The sequence below is a fragment of the Lepidochelys kempii genome, chromosome 1, assembly GCF_965140285.1.
Source record: "Lepidochelys kempii isolate rLepKem1 chromosome 1, rLepKem1.hap1, whole genome shotgun sequence".
Lineage (NCBI taxonomy): Eukaryota > Metazoa > Chordata > Testudines > Cheloniidae > Lepidochelys > Lepidochelys kempii.
In genome coordinates, this window is record NC_136380.1 from 81,102,404 (window position 1) to 81,120,379 (window position 17,976).

General features: G+C 41.1%; 1 long non-coding RNA gene across 1 annotated transcript in view; it reads right to left on the bottom strand.

Annotated features, from left to right (window-relative positions):
* The window catches only part of LOC144930111 (uncharacterized), a 48,218-nt gene that overhangs the window by 19,374 nt on the left and 10,868 nt on the right, over positions 1-17,976 (bottom strand). Inside the window, exon 3 of the long non-coding RNA XR_013635196.1 lies at positions 7,059-7,120. This is a non-coding gene — a long non-coding RNA (uncharacterized LOC144930111). The remainder of the gene's footprint in view (positions 1-7,058; positions 7,121-17,976) is intronic.

Genomic DNA, 17,976 nt, shown 5'->3' on the forward strand with positions numbered 1-17,976 from the left:
GCCAGTTTATATCCATTTGTTCTTGTGTCCACATTGGTATTGAGTTTAAATAATTCCTCTCCCTCTCTGGTATTTATCCCTCTGATATATTTATAGAGAGCAATCATATCTCCCCTCAACCTTCTTTTAGTTAGGCTAAACAAGCCAAGCTCCCTGAGTCTCCTTTCATAAGACAAGTTTTCCATTCCTCGGATCATCCTAGTAGCCCTTCTCTGTACCTGTTCCAGTTTGAATTCATCCTTCTTAAACATGGGAGACCAGAACTGCACACAGTATTCCAGGTGAGGTCTCACCAGTGCCTTATATAACGGTACTAAAACCTCCTTATCCCTACTGGAAATACCTCTCCTGATGCATCCCAAGACGACATTAGCTTTTTTCACAGCCATATCACATTGGCAGCTCATAGTCAACCTATGATCAACCAATACTCCAAGGTCCTTTTCCTCCTCCGTTACTTCTAGTTGATGCGTCCCTAGCTTATAACTAAAATTCTTGTTATTAATCCCTAAATGCATGACCTTACACTTCTCACTATTAAATTTCATCCTATTCCTATTACTCCAGTTTACAAGGTCATCCAGATCCTCCTGTAGGGTATCCCTGTCCTTCTCTAAATTAGCAATACCTCCCAGCTTTGTATCATCTGCAAACTTTATTAGCACACTCCCACTTTTTGTGCCCAGGTCAGTAATAAAAAGATTAAATAAGATTGGTCCCAAAACTGATCCTTGAGGAACTCCACTGGTAACCTCCCTCCAACTTGACAGTTCACCTTTCAGTAGGACCCGTTGTAGTCTCCCCTTTAACCAATTCCCTATCCACCTTTCAATTTTCCTATTGATGCCCATCTTATCCAATTTAACTAATAATTCCCCATGTGGCACAGTATCAAACGCCTTACTAAAATCTAAATAAATTAGATCCACTGCGTTTCCTTTATCTAAAAAATCTGTTACTCTCTCAAAGAAGGAAATCAGGTTGGTTTGGCACGATCTACCTTTTGTAAAACCATGTTGTATTTTGTCCCATTTACCATTGACTTCAATGTCCTTAACTACCTTCTCCTTCAAAATTTTTTCCAAGACCTTGCATACTACAGATGTCAAACTAACAGGCCTATAATTACTTGGATCACTTTTTTTCCCTTTCTTAAAAATAGGAACTATGTTAGCAATTCTCCAATCATATGGTACAACCCCTGAATTTACAGATTCATTAAAAATTCTTGCTAATGGGCTTGCAATTTCTTGTGCCAATTCTTTTAATATTCTTGGATGAAGATTATCTGGGCCCCCCGATTTAGCCCCATTAAGCTGTTTGAGTTTCGCTTCTACCTCAGATATGGTGATGTCTACCTCCATATCCTCATTCCCATTTATCATGCTACCATTATCCCTAAGATCCTCTTTAGTCTTATTAAAGACTGAGGCAAAGTATTTGTTTAGATATTGGGCCATGCCTAGATTATCCTTGACCTCCACTCCATCCTCAGTTTTTAGCGGTCCCACTTCTTCTTTCTTTGTTTTTTTCCTATTTATATGACTATAGAACCTTTTACTATTGGTTTTAATTCCCTTTGCAAGGTCCAACTCTACTTGACTTTTAGCCTGTCTCACTTTATCCCTACATATTCTGACCTCAATAAGGTAGCTTTCCTTACTGATCCCTCCCTTCTTCCACTCCCTATATGCTTTCTGCTTTTTCTTAATTACCTCTCTAAGATGCTTGCTCATCCAGCTTGGTCTACAACTCCTGCCTATGAATTTTTTCCCCTTTCTTGGGATGCAGGCTTCCGATAGCTTCTGCAGCTTTAATTTAAAATAATCCCAGGCCTCCTCTACCTTTAAACCCATAAATTCTTCAGTCCAATCCACTTCCCTAACTAATTTCCTTAATTTTTGAAAGTCAGCCCTTTTGAAATCAAAAACCCTAGTTGCAGATTTATTTTTGTTAATCCTTCCATTCAGTTTGAACTGAATTAGCTCATGATCACTTGAGCCAAGATTATCCCCTACAACCATTTCCTCTATGAGATCCTCATTACTCACCAAGACCAGATCTAAAATGGCATCCCCTCTAGTCGGTTCAGCAACTACTTGTTGAAGGAATCCATCAGCTATCGCATCTAGGAAAATCTGAGCCCTATTATTATTACTAGCACTCATCCTCCAGTCTATATCTGGGAAGTTAAAGTCTCCCATGATCACACAGTTTCCATTAGTATTTACTTTATTAAAAACATTAAAAAGGGCTCTATCCATATCCAAATTAGATCCCGGTGGTCTATAGCACACCCCAAGCACTATCCTAGGGGAGGCTCTAATAGTTTTCTTCCCCAATTTAATTATTGCCCAGACAGACTCAGTCATATCCATTTCATCGCTTCTTATTTCTTTACATTCTATCTCATCATTGATATACAGTGCTACTCCACCACCTTTACCTTTATTTCGGTCTTTCCTAAACAGCACATACCCTTCAATACCTGTAGCCCAGTCATGACTACTATTCCACCAGGTCTCTGTTATACCTATAATATCTGGTTTCACTTCCTGCACCAGTAACTCTAGTTCCTCCATTTTGTTACCTAGGCTCCTCGCATTAGTGTACAAACATCTTAATTTTTGCTGTTTGGCCTCACTCACATTCTGTACCCTATTAGGCACGGTTATTTTACTACCAGTATAACCTATTAGACTTGTATCTACACTGCCCTTCCTCCTACCTACAGCTGTATCCACTCTTACTTCATTTTCTTTCCACTCTATGCTAAATTCTGGCATGGAGATTACCTGGACATCTCCCAACCATCTCCCCCAAATTCCTAGTTTAAAGCTCTCTTAATCAGTTGTGCCAGCCTCCATCCTAGAAGTCTATTTCCTTCCCTACTCAGATGAAGTCCATCCCGAGAGAACTGTCCTCTATCCATGAATGCCTCCCAATGGCCATACATCCCAAAGCCCTCCTTATAGCACCACTGCCTAAGCCATCTATTGATAGTCATAATCTTGTCACACCTTTGTTGCCCTTCTCTAGGAACAGGCAAAATCCCACTAAAGATCACCTGAGCCTCAATTTCCTTAAGCGTCCTCCCCAGCCTAACATAGTCTCCCTTAATACTTTCCAGTGAGAATCTAGCCGTATCATTTGTTCCCACATGAAGGATAATTAGGGGATTCTTTCCCGCTCCCTTTAGAATCCTTTTTAACCTCAGGTCTACATCCCGTATCTTAGCACCTGGAAGACAGCACACCCTCCTATTTTCTGGATCAGCTCTGGTTACAGGCCTATCTATTCTTCTCAATAAAGAGTCCCCAATCACATAGACCTGCCTTTTCCTAGTGACAGTGCTATTCTCCAGTCTATCCCCTGTTCCCTCTGGCTGCAAGTTTTTTCCATTCCCATTCTCCCTTGTAATCCTTTTCAACCCATCCTGTATCCTCCTGGGGCTCATATTTGGTGTAATCTCCATTAACTCTTCCCCTTTTCCTATAGGACTAACCGCTCTTCTCTTCTTCCTTGCCCTGTCACCTTCAGTGACTACCTGCTGAGCCCCTTCTTCATTTTCCAACTCTGCAAACCTATTCTGAAGCTCTATTTCTCCTTCACTAGCCCGTCTTTTCCTCTGCCTAGTTCTTTTAGTCACATGCTTCCACTGACCACTTTCCTCACCCAGTCTCCCCTCAAAATTCCCTAGTCCTGCTTCCATCTGCAAGTCTGAGCTTTTCCCTTCAGATACCTCATGTCTTTGCTCCATAATCTGCTCAAACCCCTTCCTAAACTCTACCAGACTTTCCACCTGCATCTCCAAACCTCTGATCTTTTCCTCCATCAGCTCTATCAGACGGCATTTCATGCAGACAAAACTCTTACCAGGTGCCCCCTCCAGGATCATGTACATACCACAGCTTCCACATCCAGTCATCTTCATTGTGTCATCTGCTACATGGGTCACTCCCACTGCCACCTCTGAATCTGTCATAGCCTTCCCACCTAAATCCTGTTAATCTGGGAAACACAAACCACACCAAACCAAACCCCACACAAGCACCACAAGACAAACTCCGCTTTCAAACTCCCACTCAAACTCCCCTGTTTACAGCTCTGTTTGCTAGCTCCTGTGCTGCTGCAGCTGTCTGTGCTGCTGCCTGACTGGCTGCTACCTTTATAGGACCCCTAGTCAGTGAAGCCCCGCCCCCTAATCAGGGCTCAGCTTCTCTTCCAGCACAAAGCCCCTACACATACAAATACTACCAATACAAAGCCAAACAAACACAAATACCTTCTCCTCCAACAGAACTCCCACTCAAACTCCCCTGTTTACAGCTCTGTTTGCTAGCTCCTGTGCTGCTGCAGCTGTCTGGGAAAGCAATCTCATATTAGCTGCTTAGACATGGTGTGTGCAGTGAAGACTCAAAAGATGAATGAAAGCCCTAGGAGACACACCATCACCAGAAGTACATGCAGAGGGACACCAGCAAAGGAGAGCAGGTACCAAGGGTTCCATACCCAGAGTTAGATACAGTTACTGGGGGAGACAGCATGAGTAGGTAAAGGAAAAATGCCAAACGCTAGGAGAGCATTGCAAGACGTTCTTGTTATACCCTGGATGTGTGCTGGAAATGGCCCACCTTGATTATCATACATATTGTAAGGAGAGTGATCACTTTAGATAAGCTATTACCAGCAGGAGCATGGGGTGAGGGGAGAGAAAACCTTTTGAAGTTATAAACACCCATTTTTTCATGGTCTGTGTGTATAAAACATCCTCACTGCATTTTCCACTTTATGCATCCGAGGAAGTGAGCTGTAGCTCACGAAAGCTTATGCTCAAATAAACTGGTTAGTCTCTAAGGTGCCACAAGTACTCCTTTTCTTTTTGTGAATACAGACTAACACGGCTGTTACTCTGAAACATTGCAAGGAATGTAGCAAGTCGAACAATGTGTGCAAGAGCAGAGGAAAGACTCTGAAAGATTCAGTCATACTTGTACAAGAGGGGGAAGGCACATAAGACAATGACGACCTTGGACTCTCTCCTTGAGTCCTAGATCATATCAGGTTCAGGCTGCCAGGGCCAGAAAGTTACAAGGTGCAATACCAACTTCTCTGCATGCAATAATCTTAATAGGGAAATTGCCTGTGCGATTTCCCCTGGATAGCAGGGCCTCCAATAATGTGGTTCCTTGGGGTGAACTGGATTTCAACATATGCATTATAAAGAGCAGGCACACTCTAATAATGTACAATGAGAGTATAATGCAGCCTGTAGGAACATGTGACCTCATAATAACTAACCTGAAAAATAACAGATGATACCAACTTAAGTTTGTGAATAGTAAGTGCCACAGACCCCTCTTGGGTAAATATAGCCATACAAGCAATGGATCTGATCAGGGTGCAGCACCAGAATGCTATAGTTGCAGTGCAAGAAGCCAAAGGAGAGTCCCAAGGACAATGGAGACAATTTTAAAAGCATATAGGAATATTTTCAAAGGTGCTGGGTGCCTCACATGAAAGCTGTGATTGCAAGTAGAACCTACAGTGGAACCTGTGCACTAATCATTATGTAATCCAGTATCTAAGGAGCTCAAAAGACTGCAGAGCAGTAGTATCATAACACCTGTAGTGGCCACCATACAGCCGGAGTCAGTAGCATGGTGGTGGTAAAGAAGTCATCAGTCAAACTATGCATCTGCATAGACCCCCAAGCCACTGAACCAGGCACTAAGAAGACGCCACTATCTATTGTCCACAAGCGATAGCATCCTACAAGAACTTTCCAAAGCCAGAATCTTTATGGTCTGTGATTTGAGTAACGGGTTTGGCATACAAGCCTGGATAAAGAGTCTGGCATACTGACAGCCTTTGTAATACCATTTGATTGCTACATATGGCACTGCATGCCGATGGGCATACGCCCAACACCAGAGGTGTTCCAGAGAAGGCTCATCCAAGCACAGGAAGGACTGCCTGGGGTGAAAATAATTGCAGATAATATCCTCATTGTAGATGTAGGAAGTAATGATACAGAAGCCATACTAGATCATGACAGAAAACTACAAGATTTTCTACAGCAATGCAGGGACAAGAACAGAAAACTGAACTAAAAAATGCAACTCAAACTGGGTAAGGTGACATATCTTGGACATCTGCTTATGGCAGAGGAACTGAAAGCAGATCCTAACAAGATCAAGGCAGTCAGCGACATGCCAGCTCCAGAGGATTTGAAAGGGGTACGGCACTTCGTTGGAATTATCAATTTTCTGTCAACACCTGGCTGCAGTAGCAAAACCCGTAAATCAACTCAGAAGGCAGGATTTTGCCTGAGACTGAGCAAGTCCCTAATACAGAGAATTTGACATGCTGCAACAACAACCTCGGATTCATAGCTTAATGCAATCTGCTGATTCTTTGGGGATTTTTTTTTTCAAATTGAGTTTAGGTGGTCAGCAGTAACAAGGATGGACTAAGCCTATAACGGACATATGTCCGTCAAAACTTCAAAATCCTCCTACCAGAAAAACAAAAGACACTTCTTCTCAATCTAACTCTCTCTTCACTCCCCCATTGTCTCTTCCTATTTGCTCCCTGGATGAATTATCTTCATCCAGCTTTTGAGTCCTTGCTGTTCCCTTCAAGTGCGCTAACCCAGCCAGCGTCTTCCACTCTAGTTGACTGGCTGTAATTAGCTATTATGATGCATCACTACTTGCTACAGTAATCTGCTTCTGACACGTCTCTTTAGCAATTAATGTAAGCCCAGTAATAATTTTTACTCTCTCACAAAAGTCAACTAGCTCTATGTAAATAGCAGAAATATTCTTCTTTCCTGCTTTCTCCTTCCTTAAATCAAGTTCTTCCCCTCCCCCCCCGCCCTCAAACTGTCAAAAGTTGGGTTTTAGTGCAGTCAAATTCCTTCTTTCCCTTTCCCTAAAGTTGTTCACTATCTCTCAGTTCTTCTAAAGATCCTGTTTCTCACTGTCTGAAGATCCTCCTGAATTTCCCTCTGTGAGCACAGTTTTAATTGGGGAGGATTCCTTCATGTGTCTTACCAGCTGTGAATTTATTTGATCCATGTTGTTCTCCATCAACAGCCTTGTCCATTCCTGGTAAACTGTGGGGAAAGAAAGAAGCAATTGTCCAATGAAGGGTATCTCATCCATTCCAAGGCTTCCTCTAGTAAACACGTTCCTTTTAGCTTCTGTCAGAACAGTGAACCTTATGCCTCAAGCTCCCACCCTCACCACATCTGCCTCCTCACTCTCTGCATTTACATGCCTTCTCAACACCCACTTCTTCAAGAAAGATTACGAACTTAAAATTACAGAGAAAGAGAAATATAAAGCTAAATACAATAATTTAGAATTTTCTTTGATTTGGTCTAAATAACCCTGAGACGTCACCATTAATCATATTGTCCTTTTCCATCATCTTTCTGTTCTTCTAGCCCTCTCTATTTTCATCTTCTCTTATTGTTGTGTGAATGTAAGTCCTGATTTTGCAAACCCTTATGTGCATGAGTAACTTTACACAGTTGAGTACTCCCATTGCATGAATGAATAAGTGTATACAACCTTAAACTGTAAGCTCTTTGGGGCAGGGACTGTCTCTTTGATATGGGTATGTACAGTGCCTGATACAAAGTAGACACTACCTACCACAAATAATAATATTGAGGCATGTACATATCCCAATGCCTGGTACAGTGTAGGCACTACTGTTCTACAAATAATGAGGCATGTACATCTCGCCAAATGATTATTTGTCATTAATAGCATCTGCAGCATGAGAGGAAAAGATACTGTGCTCTTAGATGAACTAGCACACCTACAGAAATGCAGAAAAAATATCAAACCATAAGGCACATATAATACAAGTGTACTCTGAAATGTAAGCAGAAAAATCAGCAACTGCTATTTGAACTAGGTTTGCCAGATTTAGTCTCATATTCTCAGATACTTAGAAAGGTTAGCAACAAATTATTACTTTAAAATTCTAACTTTTTATAGGTTGCTATAATTACTAGAATCATGCTTTGCAAAATAACTGTACAGTTACTAAAACACTGTTTCACAAATGCAGCTCTGCAAAAATTCTCAACATTAAAGCAGTCAAAATCTAAATCAATTTTTAAATGCAAATATGGGCACAAAAAACACTTCTAAGTTGCAGCATAATGCCTTCCATTTGGACTCGCACTTTTGGACAACACAAATTGGTCAGACATGTCAATCAAAATCTTATAGTTCAAGTATCATCCAGAATAACCGCAAAATATAGTTTACAATCTGTAAACACAACCTTTAAGTGAAGCTAAATAAATTACTCCTGTCCAGTAACTTTTTCACCATAGAGCAGCCAAGCATCACATAGATCATTGCAAATATCAAGATCAAGATTCTTGCATCCTCCACAAAAATTCTGTAAAGACTACGCCCACATTAAGGTCGATCAGAGAGCCCCTGGGAAATGGGAGTAGCCAATGTTCAAATAGTGTGCTAGGACCAGCCGTATCATGAAAATCTGATTACTGTGCCTACAAAAATCAAAGGGGAAAGAGTTAAGCAATTGTTCCACACTTAAGTGTTACAATTAAAATCCTGGGGGGTTGACAACTCACGCAGCTCAGCAATAAAGAAAATTCCTCAAATTGTACTCTAGGGACTCTAGAAGTGAGTGGTTTTGATAAGAGGTTGCTTAAAATCTTTAATAATAATACTCTGCACCAATAGAGTGCTTTTTATCCAAGCGTCTCAAAGCGCTTTACAAGAGAGTCCCATCTTTGCTACAAAGATTCCTGCTGAAGGAATCTTTGAGATGCTCCTGCCTTTCCCTTCCAGCCTCTTGCTTATCCTGAGGGAGAAGAATCAGCTAAGACAGTATGGTTAATAGTCTTTCACTCTCCAGGACTGGCTATATAGAAACAAAGAGACCAAGAGGTGGCGAGGGAATATCTTTTATTGGCCCAACTTCCAGAGTCTCCCTAATATCCTGGGACCAACACGGCTACAACTATACTGCATATATAGCAACAGGATTTTCAAAGAGAGAGCTGGTGTTTGAGGATATGTTAGATGGAACCAAAGATTCTGTGACAAGTTGGTCATATTCAATGAGTAAAGAACGATGTTGGGGAAAGATGACTAAAAAGCTCTTGTGCTGAGTCCAGTAACTCGACTCCTGTTCTCCTTTCCCGAGCTGACCCAGTTTTTTGAGAATCCACAGTCTAATAAATAATCATAATATTTGCACAGCACCTTCCATCCCAAGGGATCCCAAAGCACAGTACAAATCAGATACATATGGCACTGAAATGCAAATAGCTACACCAATTTTTTTCTCAGACTTGAAAAGATATACTGCTCTGGTATAGGAGACTCAGCATGGGAAATTCCAGCCCAAAAGTAATTGGTTTCATCAAGTTACAAGCAAGTGAAACTACAGCATGCATGGAGGGGATTAGAGGAGAAGTGGAATTCAAACTTAAATATAGAGTGCACTATCCATATAGATTTGAATGGCTACAGAGATTTACAAATAAATAATTCCACTGAGGAGGACTAGTGTCATAAAAGCAAAGACTGGGGAGTTTATAACATTACAATATTGAAGTTGAAGCTAAACAAACTTAGACGAGAAATAAGGCACACATTTTTAACAGTGAGGGTAGTTAACCACTGGAACAATTTATCACAGGTTGTGGTAGATTCTCCATCACTAGAATTTTTAAAATCACAATTGGCTTTATAATCTATTAATTTAATTTTATAAAATATTATACATACAAATGCTTCACAATTAACCATAGTTACAATGGGTAATGTAACTACACTAGCCTAGAGGAAACTGACATTTGGAATAAGTAGAAAGCACCAATGGAAGGGATCAGAAAACCATGAAGTCACTTAACCTTTAGCGCCAAGCTGTTTTATTTAATAAGCATGCCAGAGCTTACCAACTGCCACCAATCTGATGTATACAGAAAATTATGGAAGTTGTGTTCAGAAGGAAGTGAGCATAAACACGAAATGAACCACTCATCCCTTTATTTATTAGTTCATTTTATTTATTTATTTTTATTTATTTTAAAGAGAAATTTACCACAGCCAAACCTGGATTTTCTTGACAAGTTTCAGTTTGGCTCTCAACAAAAATAATTTGAATCTTTGCTAAGAAATATTTTTCCTCAATCTTAGTATAGATCAGTGGTTCTCAACCTATTTATCGTTGTGGGCCGCATATGCAGTGCACAATGTGTTACCTGGGCTGCAGGTTGAGAATCACAGCACCGCCCCCCCAAACCCTGCCACAGGCCCCTGCCCAGAAACCCCTCCACAGAGTAGGGCCAGGAGCAGAGCCCTGGGCATGGGGCTGGGCGGGGCCGGGTAGCAGCCCTGACCCCAGCCTCACTGTGCCGGGCCAGGCAATAAGCCTGATCCTGCCGTGCAGGCTGGGCAGCCTATAGCACACAGCTGGGGAACAGCTTTGTGCTAATTGGGCCACATATGGGCCGCAGGTTAAGAATCACTGGTATAGATCAAACACCTGCATGGTTCCATAGTTAAGACTGAATTGATTTTTGAATTTAAAGCTAGAAGTCAACCACCTGGTTATGTATAAAGAATACAGATTATCTCCCCCACACACATGCACCCAAATTACAGCACTTACTCCTTGAGCACAGAATTAATTTTCTGATCATTTACAGCTAAACTAATTAACCAGCTTATGAGTTAAAATTTATTTTAAAATGGGTCTCGAGAAATTTAACACCCTGTGACAATGTTTTTCTTTCAAATAATCCTAACGGAATAAAACAGACATTCTAAATTTCGCTCCTAGTTAAAACTCACTGAAATATTGTATATAGGCTACCTTTAAATATATTATTGGTAATTTCCTCCCATAGTCTTCATAACTCAAAGTTATTTCTACATCAGGAGCTGAATAATGACAGGTTTCAGAGTAACAGCCGTGTTAGTCTGTATTCGCAAAAAGAAAAGGAGTACTTGTGGCACCTTAGAGACTAACCAATTTATTAGAGCATAAGCTTTCGTGAGCTACAGCTCACTTCCTCAGATGCATATCGTGGAAACTGCAGCAGGCTTTATATATACACAGAGAATATGAAACAATACCTCCTCCCACCCCACTGTCCTGCTGGTAATAGCTTATCTAAAGTGATCATCAGGTGGGCCATTTCCAGCACAAATCCAGGTTTTCTATTCGCAAAAAGAAAAGGAGTACTTGTGGCACCTGGAAATGGCCCACCTGATGATCACTTTAGATAAGCTATTACCAGCAGGACAGTGGGGTGGGAGGAGGTATTGTTTCATATTCTCTGTGTATATATAAAGCCTGCTGCAGTTTCCACGATATGCATCTGAGGAAGTGAGCTGTAGCTCACGAAAGCTTATGCTCTAATAAATTGGTTAGTCTCTGAGCTGAATAATGTTCAAGTACAGAGAATTTCATGTAGATCTGCCTTCTTTCAAAATGGCTGTCATGTCATATTGTTCTCAAGGGAACTGAGGTCATAACTTCCCTATGCTTAGATGCCCTTCTCAAATGGCAACCTATCTCCCACTGTTCTCAATAGGAATGAGGCCACATGATCCTTTCAACAACGATGTTTCTTGGCTTCACTCTCACTAGAAACAGTGGAAGGCAGGTCGGTCCTTTTTTAAAGAAAAACAGTAGTGGTACCTCCTTCTCTTCTCCTTCCTCATCCCCCACGTGTAAATTTTAGCCCAGTTACAGAATTCCCCTATTATGTGGATAGGATGACCAGATAGCAAGTGTGAAAAATCACGACAGGAGGTGGGGGGTAATAGGTGCCCATATAAGACAGAGCCCCAAATATCAAAACTGTCCCAATAAAATCAGGACGTCTGGTCACCCTATATAGGGAAGGCCTGGGTTCAACTCCCATCTCCCACAAGAGTGCTCTAAACTCTGGGCTATGGGATGATCTGGGGCAGGAATCTCTATCTCTTTTTAAGATGTTCTAGTTTTTAATAAATAATTCAATATTCACTGAAGCAGAACAATGCAACAAGTGACTCCACAGCCCAGGGCTTAGGGCACTGTACTGAGAGGTTGCCTTAAGCAGAAGGGGACTTGAACCCAGTTCTCCCATCTCATGGAGTGATGCCACTGGCCAGTGGACTAATGGATAGTACAGCAGTAGCAGCCAATCTTCCTCCTGCCATTTTGTGTGGGTTTAGATATGCTCTCAGCATGCCTACTGGACTGGGCCCTAAATACAAGCTAGGCAGCAGAGTGCCTAGTTAGTGGATCTCAATGGGGCATAAGTGTGAGGCACTGCACTGTTGGGCAGCTGCTTCAGGACTTCAATAGCAGAAACTTAGGTGCATACGGGCTTAGGTCTGGCAGCTGAGTGGGAGTCTGTGAATGCCAGTGATACCTAAGTGTTGGACCAGGTGCCTAAGTCATCCTTATGAATCTCACCTTTCGTGACCTGCAGAATTGAACAATTACAATAAAACCTTGGCATGAACAATAGCCACATTTTCAAAACTAGCTCAGAAATCACTGTTACAGAAGCTCACTTTTTAGCTGCATTGAAAGTAGCATTTGATATACTGTAGTTTCAGGAAAAAAAGCGTTACAATCCACTATTCAGTCAAATAACGTTGTATATGAAATTCTAGGGTGATGGGAAAACCTTTTTTTAACCCATGCACATATTAATTTCAAACTAATTTAAGGAAATAACAATTTAGACATTTTCACTGTGATCATTGTTGAACAAGTGATAATTATTCATAGAATCATAGAATCATGATTCATTTACAGTTATAAAGGGAAACTGGAAATGCCTTTGTTCTAGCACTGTTTCGCCTCAGTATTATGATCTGTAGTTTATTTACGTCTCTTGGCACAAAGCAGAAGAGAATGTGCTTGAGTATCAAATTCCATAACAGATATTCACTTGTAGTCATCATTAGTTCCCTTTCCCCTCTCAAGCACTGCTGTGCACATGTGTGAAGCAAAAACAAAAAAAAAAGTTTGGTTTTATTTGGAGTTCATGCTTCCATCTCAGGGGGACATCCTATATGGGGACAGAGGGAAGTACTTAGAAACCAGCAACATCCATCATGCTGAAGCCTGGTCTACAGAGCATTGCACCATTAACTACAGGGGTGGTGTTAAACCAGTGCAACTTTTAATTGATTTCAACCTGGTTTCTATCTATTAGGTGAAAGCTAAACTGCTATTAGCCAGACTTAAAGTGTGTGTGTTTGCACTCTATATTACAAGTGCAAGCTAAACTAAGGTTAAAATTGATTTATGAACAGCCACACATGAAGTTGCACGCGTTTAACTGGATTGGTTTACAATAACTTATGGTATTTTTCAGGTAAAAGCATTACCAATAAAACTGTGTCCACACAGGGGTTTGCTCTGGTTTAACAAACTCATTTTTTAACCAGTTTAAGTTAACCAGTGTGACTTCTGTGTGTACACAAAGCCCGCTGAGTTTTCCTCAATACTGTATATTCTCCTCAAACTGCAGATGTTAGATTGTAAGAGGGTGTGATCTGGACACTCCACAGACACTAAGGCTCTATTTTTATTTAACTCACACCAGTGTAAATCAGGAGTAACTTTTGAATCTGGCCCTAGAGCTCTGCAGGGAAATCAGGTAGTATCAGACTCAGGTAGTGCTGGCCCAGGCTTCCCTCAGCCCCCATTGGCTTGGAGCGGCGAACCGTGGCCAGTCGGAGCCGCAATCGGCCAAACCTGCGGACGCAGCAGGTAAACAAACCGGCCCGGCCTGCCAGGGAGCTTACACTGGGGGACCATGTGCCAATGGTTGCTGATCCCTGCTCTATTCTTTTGTTAAACAAATTTATAAAATAAACCTCAGTGCTGTGAGATGAGCGGAGTGGTGATCCTAAGGTGTTACTTGTAAGCTGGGGGTATTGTTCCTTCGGGAGCAGGGGGTCTGTGAATTCTCTGGGTGTCCAGCAAAATAGGTTGCAGACATTCCAAAGAGACACTCAGAGTGCTCAGGGGCTGGAGTTTGCCTATCACAAACCTGCAGTGGGACAACAGAGCATGTGTAGGTTGAGAGTAGAGTGCTTGTGTTACAGGTGGCTGCTGGAGGTGACTTCTGGCAGGAACAGACAAGGCTTCTTCACACATAGGGCAGGTGGCAGCCAGGTGCCTCACACATAAATGTTGAATCCCTTTTTGAATCCTTCTAAGGCCTTGATCTGAATGGTATCTTGGGAAAATGAGTTCCACAGGTTATGGGGGGGAAATGTCATCCATTTTAAATGTCTTGCCTTTCAGTTTCACAGGATGTCACCTTGTCTTTGTATAATGAGGAAGATAATTAGGACCACTGAACAGACCTTCTTTTTACCATTAGTTGTTTTCTATATATCTATCATCCCCCCGAATTTGTCTCCTGTCTAAGCTAAACAAGCCTAATCTCTTCAGTCTGTCTTCACATGGAAGTCCATTCATGCTTCTAATCATTTCAATTGCCTATCTGTAGACTCCTTCTACTTCTGTTAGGGGTGTGAGTGCATTCACATGCGTGCTTGTGTGTGTGTTTAAACATAACAGTGCTAGTATATTGACTAGCAGATCACTGACAAGCAAGAGGGAATGACTCATTTTATTCCTCCAAAGTGAAAGCAACCCCCTTGAGTTTTTCATGTCTGACAGCTTATTATATGAAGGAAGTATCTGTACACAAGATATTGTAGATAATGATATATTTTCTGGTTCAACAACAAATCATTTATATTATACAAGCTATTAGGCTAAAATTGCAAATGAGAGAGAAAATACACAGGGGGAGGAGTGGTTGTCTCTCCCTTCTGTATTTGACGACTTACTCTTCTCTTCCGTGGCATATACATAGGAATATGAGATTGCTCTCAACACTTTGTAATCATTCAATACAGCAAAAATAAGGCACGTATCTAAATCCCCCATTCCAGTGGAGTTTTGTAATTTGCAGCATCACCAACAAAGTGCATGCTGGGCAGAGGTGAGCAAATAACTTAACATGAATAATATATTTGATTATTTGAGCTTCTTTTTCTGCTCCTGTATTATCTGCAAGCAATTTGCAAATATATCACATTTCTCTCTTCAAATCTGACAATTTTTTAAGTTCCTCTCTTACTTTATGAATTTGTTGCAAAAAATTCCCTGCAACTACTCAATGGTTGATATTCAAACTTCAAGCTTATTGGCAAAAACCTCGTTGTTTTTGCTGCTACAGCCTAACATGGCTACCACTCTGAAACCTATCTTCAAGCTTATTGGTGACTACTTGTTAGTATTCTTTGGAATAATCACCACCAAATGAAAACACTATCCACTGCTTTATTACACTGTGAAAATGATCTTATTCCTCTTGCCAAGTGGACTGAAGTGTTCCTATGCACACTTCCGTAGAGGGTGGGACTATTCTGAATTTAATGACTGCATTCTTACGTATGGATTATGATATCATTCCTGTTTGTCACCTACCTGGTATTTGGATAGGCTATCAGAGATGAGATTTAATTCATTTCTTTCTGATTATAGTGTCTTTAGCCTTGCTGCATTTGCTGTGTTTTGCTCTCAGGTGCTTTTGATACCATTTGGATAATATCAGTAGACAATTGGGACAATCTGGTGTAAAAAGTCATCTTGTTTGAGACAAGGAGCAATCTCCCTTTCAGGAGGGGCCTTGGTTGCTCGGCTTGTTTTGATTACTCAAATTTCCAGTTTGTTTGGTTGTTTGGACTTTGCCACCAGTAAAGAGTCTGGATCACCAGAGAAGAAGACATCATGTTGTTCTTTTTTTGAAAATAACTCCATAGATGAGGCCTTCTCAAATAGTTGGCCTGCTGCTGAAGATTTGATCATCAGAATCAGAAGAACATGCACCATGAAAATACAACTGTAAAACAAGTCCAGTGTTGGACCATAACTGTTGTACTAAATGGTGGATTTCTAAGAGCTAGAGGTATTGCTTAATATAATATTACTGAGGGGCATCCAGAAAAATGCTTTATCCTCTCTTCATTTTTACATAGCTGATAATGAATCTAAGTCTTGGAAATTCAGAATATAGATGGAAATGGGAAATCACTGTTTGATTGGCCCTTAAAACAAGGAGGGGCTGTGTTTGTTTTTTCTGTTGTTGAGGATTATTGTACAGTTCAAAAATACTGTAAGTATAATTTTCCAAAATTAAAAAATACATCATAGAAGAACAAAATTCTTGGTGTGCATTTAACAGATCTGATAGGAAGGCAGTAAACAAAATAAGGAGATTGCTCGTACAGTTTGAAAATATTCATTTGTACTGAAACCACTAAGAGTTTGTTCGCAAAATAGGGATTTTTTTCCCCAAGAACAATTTCCCTTAGTTTTTAAAATTGTCTCCCATGACGAAAAAATACCAACTGACAAAATTGTGTGCTGTCTGAGCACACTGTGATTAGAAAATACCTAAAGGGACATAGAAAGTATTTGAACTTTTTGTACCAGATCCTTTCTCTAGTTTTATTTCGGTCAAGATGTTGTTGTGAAGACAGAGGCAAAAAAAGCATTCAGTACATTAGCTTTTTCCACATCCTCTGTCACTGGGTTGCCTCCCTCATTCAGTAAGGGGCCCACACTTTCCTTGACTTTCTTCTTGTTGCTAACATACCTGAAGAAACCCTTCCTGTTACTCTTAACATCTCTTGCTAGCTGCAACTCCAGGTGTGTTTTGGCCTTCCTGATTTCACTCCTGCAAGCCCGAGCAATATTTTTATACTCATCCCTGGTCATTTGTCCAATCTTCCACTTCTTGTAAGCTTCTTTTTTGTATTTAAGAGCAGCAAGGATTTCACTGTTAAGCCAAGCTGGTCTCCTGCCATATTTACTATTCTTTCTACGCGTCGAGATGGTTTATCCCTGTAACCTCAATAAGGATTCTTTAAAATACAACCAGCTCTCCTGGACTCCTTTCCTCCTCATGTTATTCTCCCAGGGGATCTTGCCCATCAGTTCCCTGAGGGAGTCAAAGTCTGCTTTTCTGAAGTCCAGGGTCTGTATTCTGCTGCTCTCCTTTCTTCCTTGTGTTAGGATCCTGAACTCAACCATTTCATGGTCAGTGCCTCCCAGGTTCCCATCCACTTTTGCTTCCCCTACTAATTCTCCCCGGTTTGTGAGCAGCAGGTCAAGAAGAGCTGTGCCCTTTTAGTACCTGCTGCCCTGGCCTTCAGTTAGGGTTGCCTTCTGGCGGGCTTTTAACCATCCTGGATGAATTTTTATATTGCTTTGCTGTGTCAAAGAGTTAATATGCTGAAGTTTTGTTCTTTCACTTGGGACACTGCAGTGCCATGTTGATTTAAGCAAGGTCTAAAGGAACTCTCCTCTGACAGCTAGTGATGAGCTTCAGGACCAAACTGTATTTACATAAACACACCTACTCTGCCTAATGCAGGTATCCAACAGACAGAGTTGTGTTGCTCAAGTGATCAATTTTGGTTGGTGTTGGATTACAAATCACGTCTTGTGTAGCCCCATTCCAGACCCTGGCAGCTGCACCACAATGCCATCCAAGATTGTCTAGTCAGAGCCATCCTGCCACCAAGGTTGCCATGAACTCCACCATCCCTGGAATGGACAGCCAACTGCGACCAGATATTGCCATCACCAACGAGGAACAGAAGAAGATCATCATAGCGGATGTTAGGATATAGATATTCAGGCCTGTCTGCAAAGGCCTATACTTTAAGAATTTAGGTGTATTCTTATCACTTAGCTAGTTATAGAGGTATAAAAGAAAGAATCAAAATCACAGTCTGCCTGTTTACGGGCCTTCTCTTACAGTGACAGTCTGAGGCCCTGTTGTTAGGCTAAGATCTTTGGCTACACAGCAGAGGCAGCCATAAGCTAGGAAGTGTATGGTCACATCCTCACATTCCAAACTAGTCACATTGA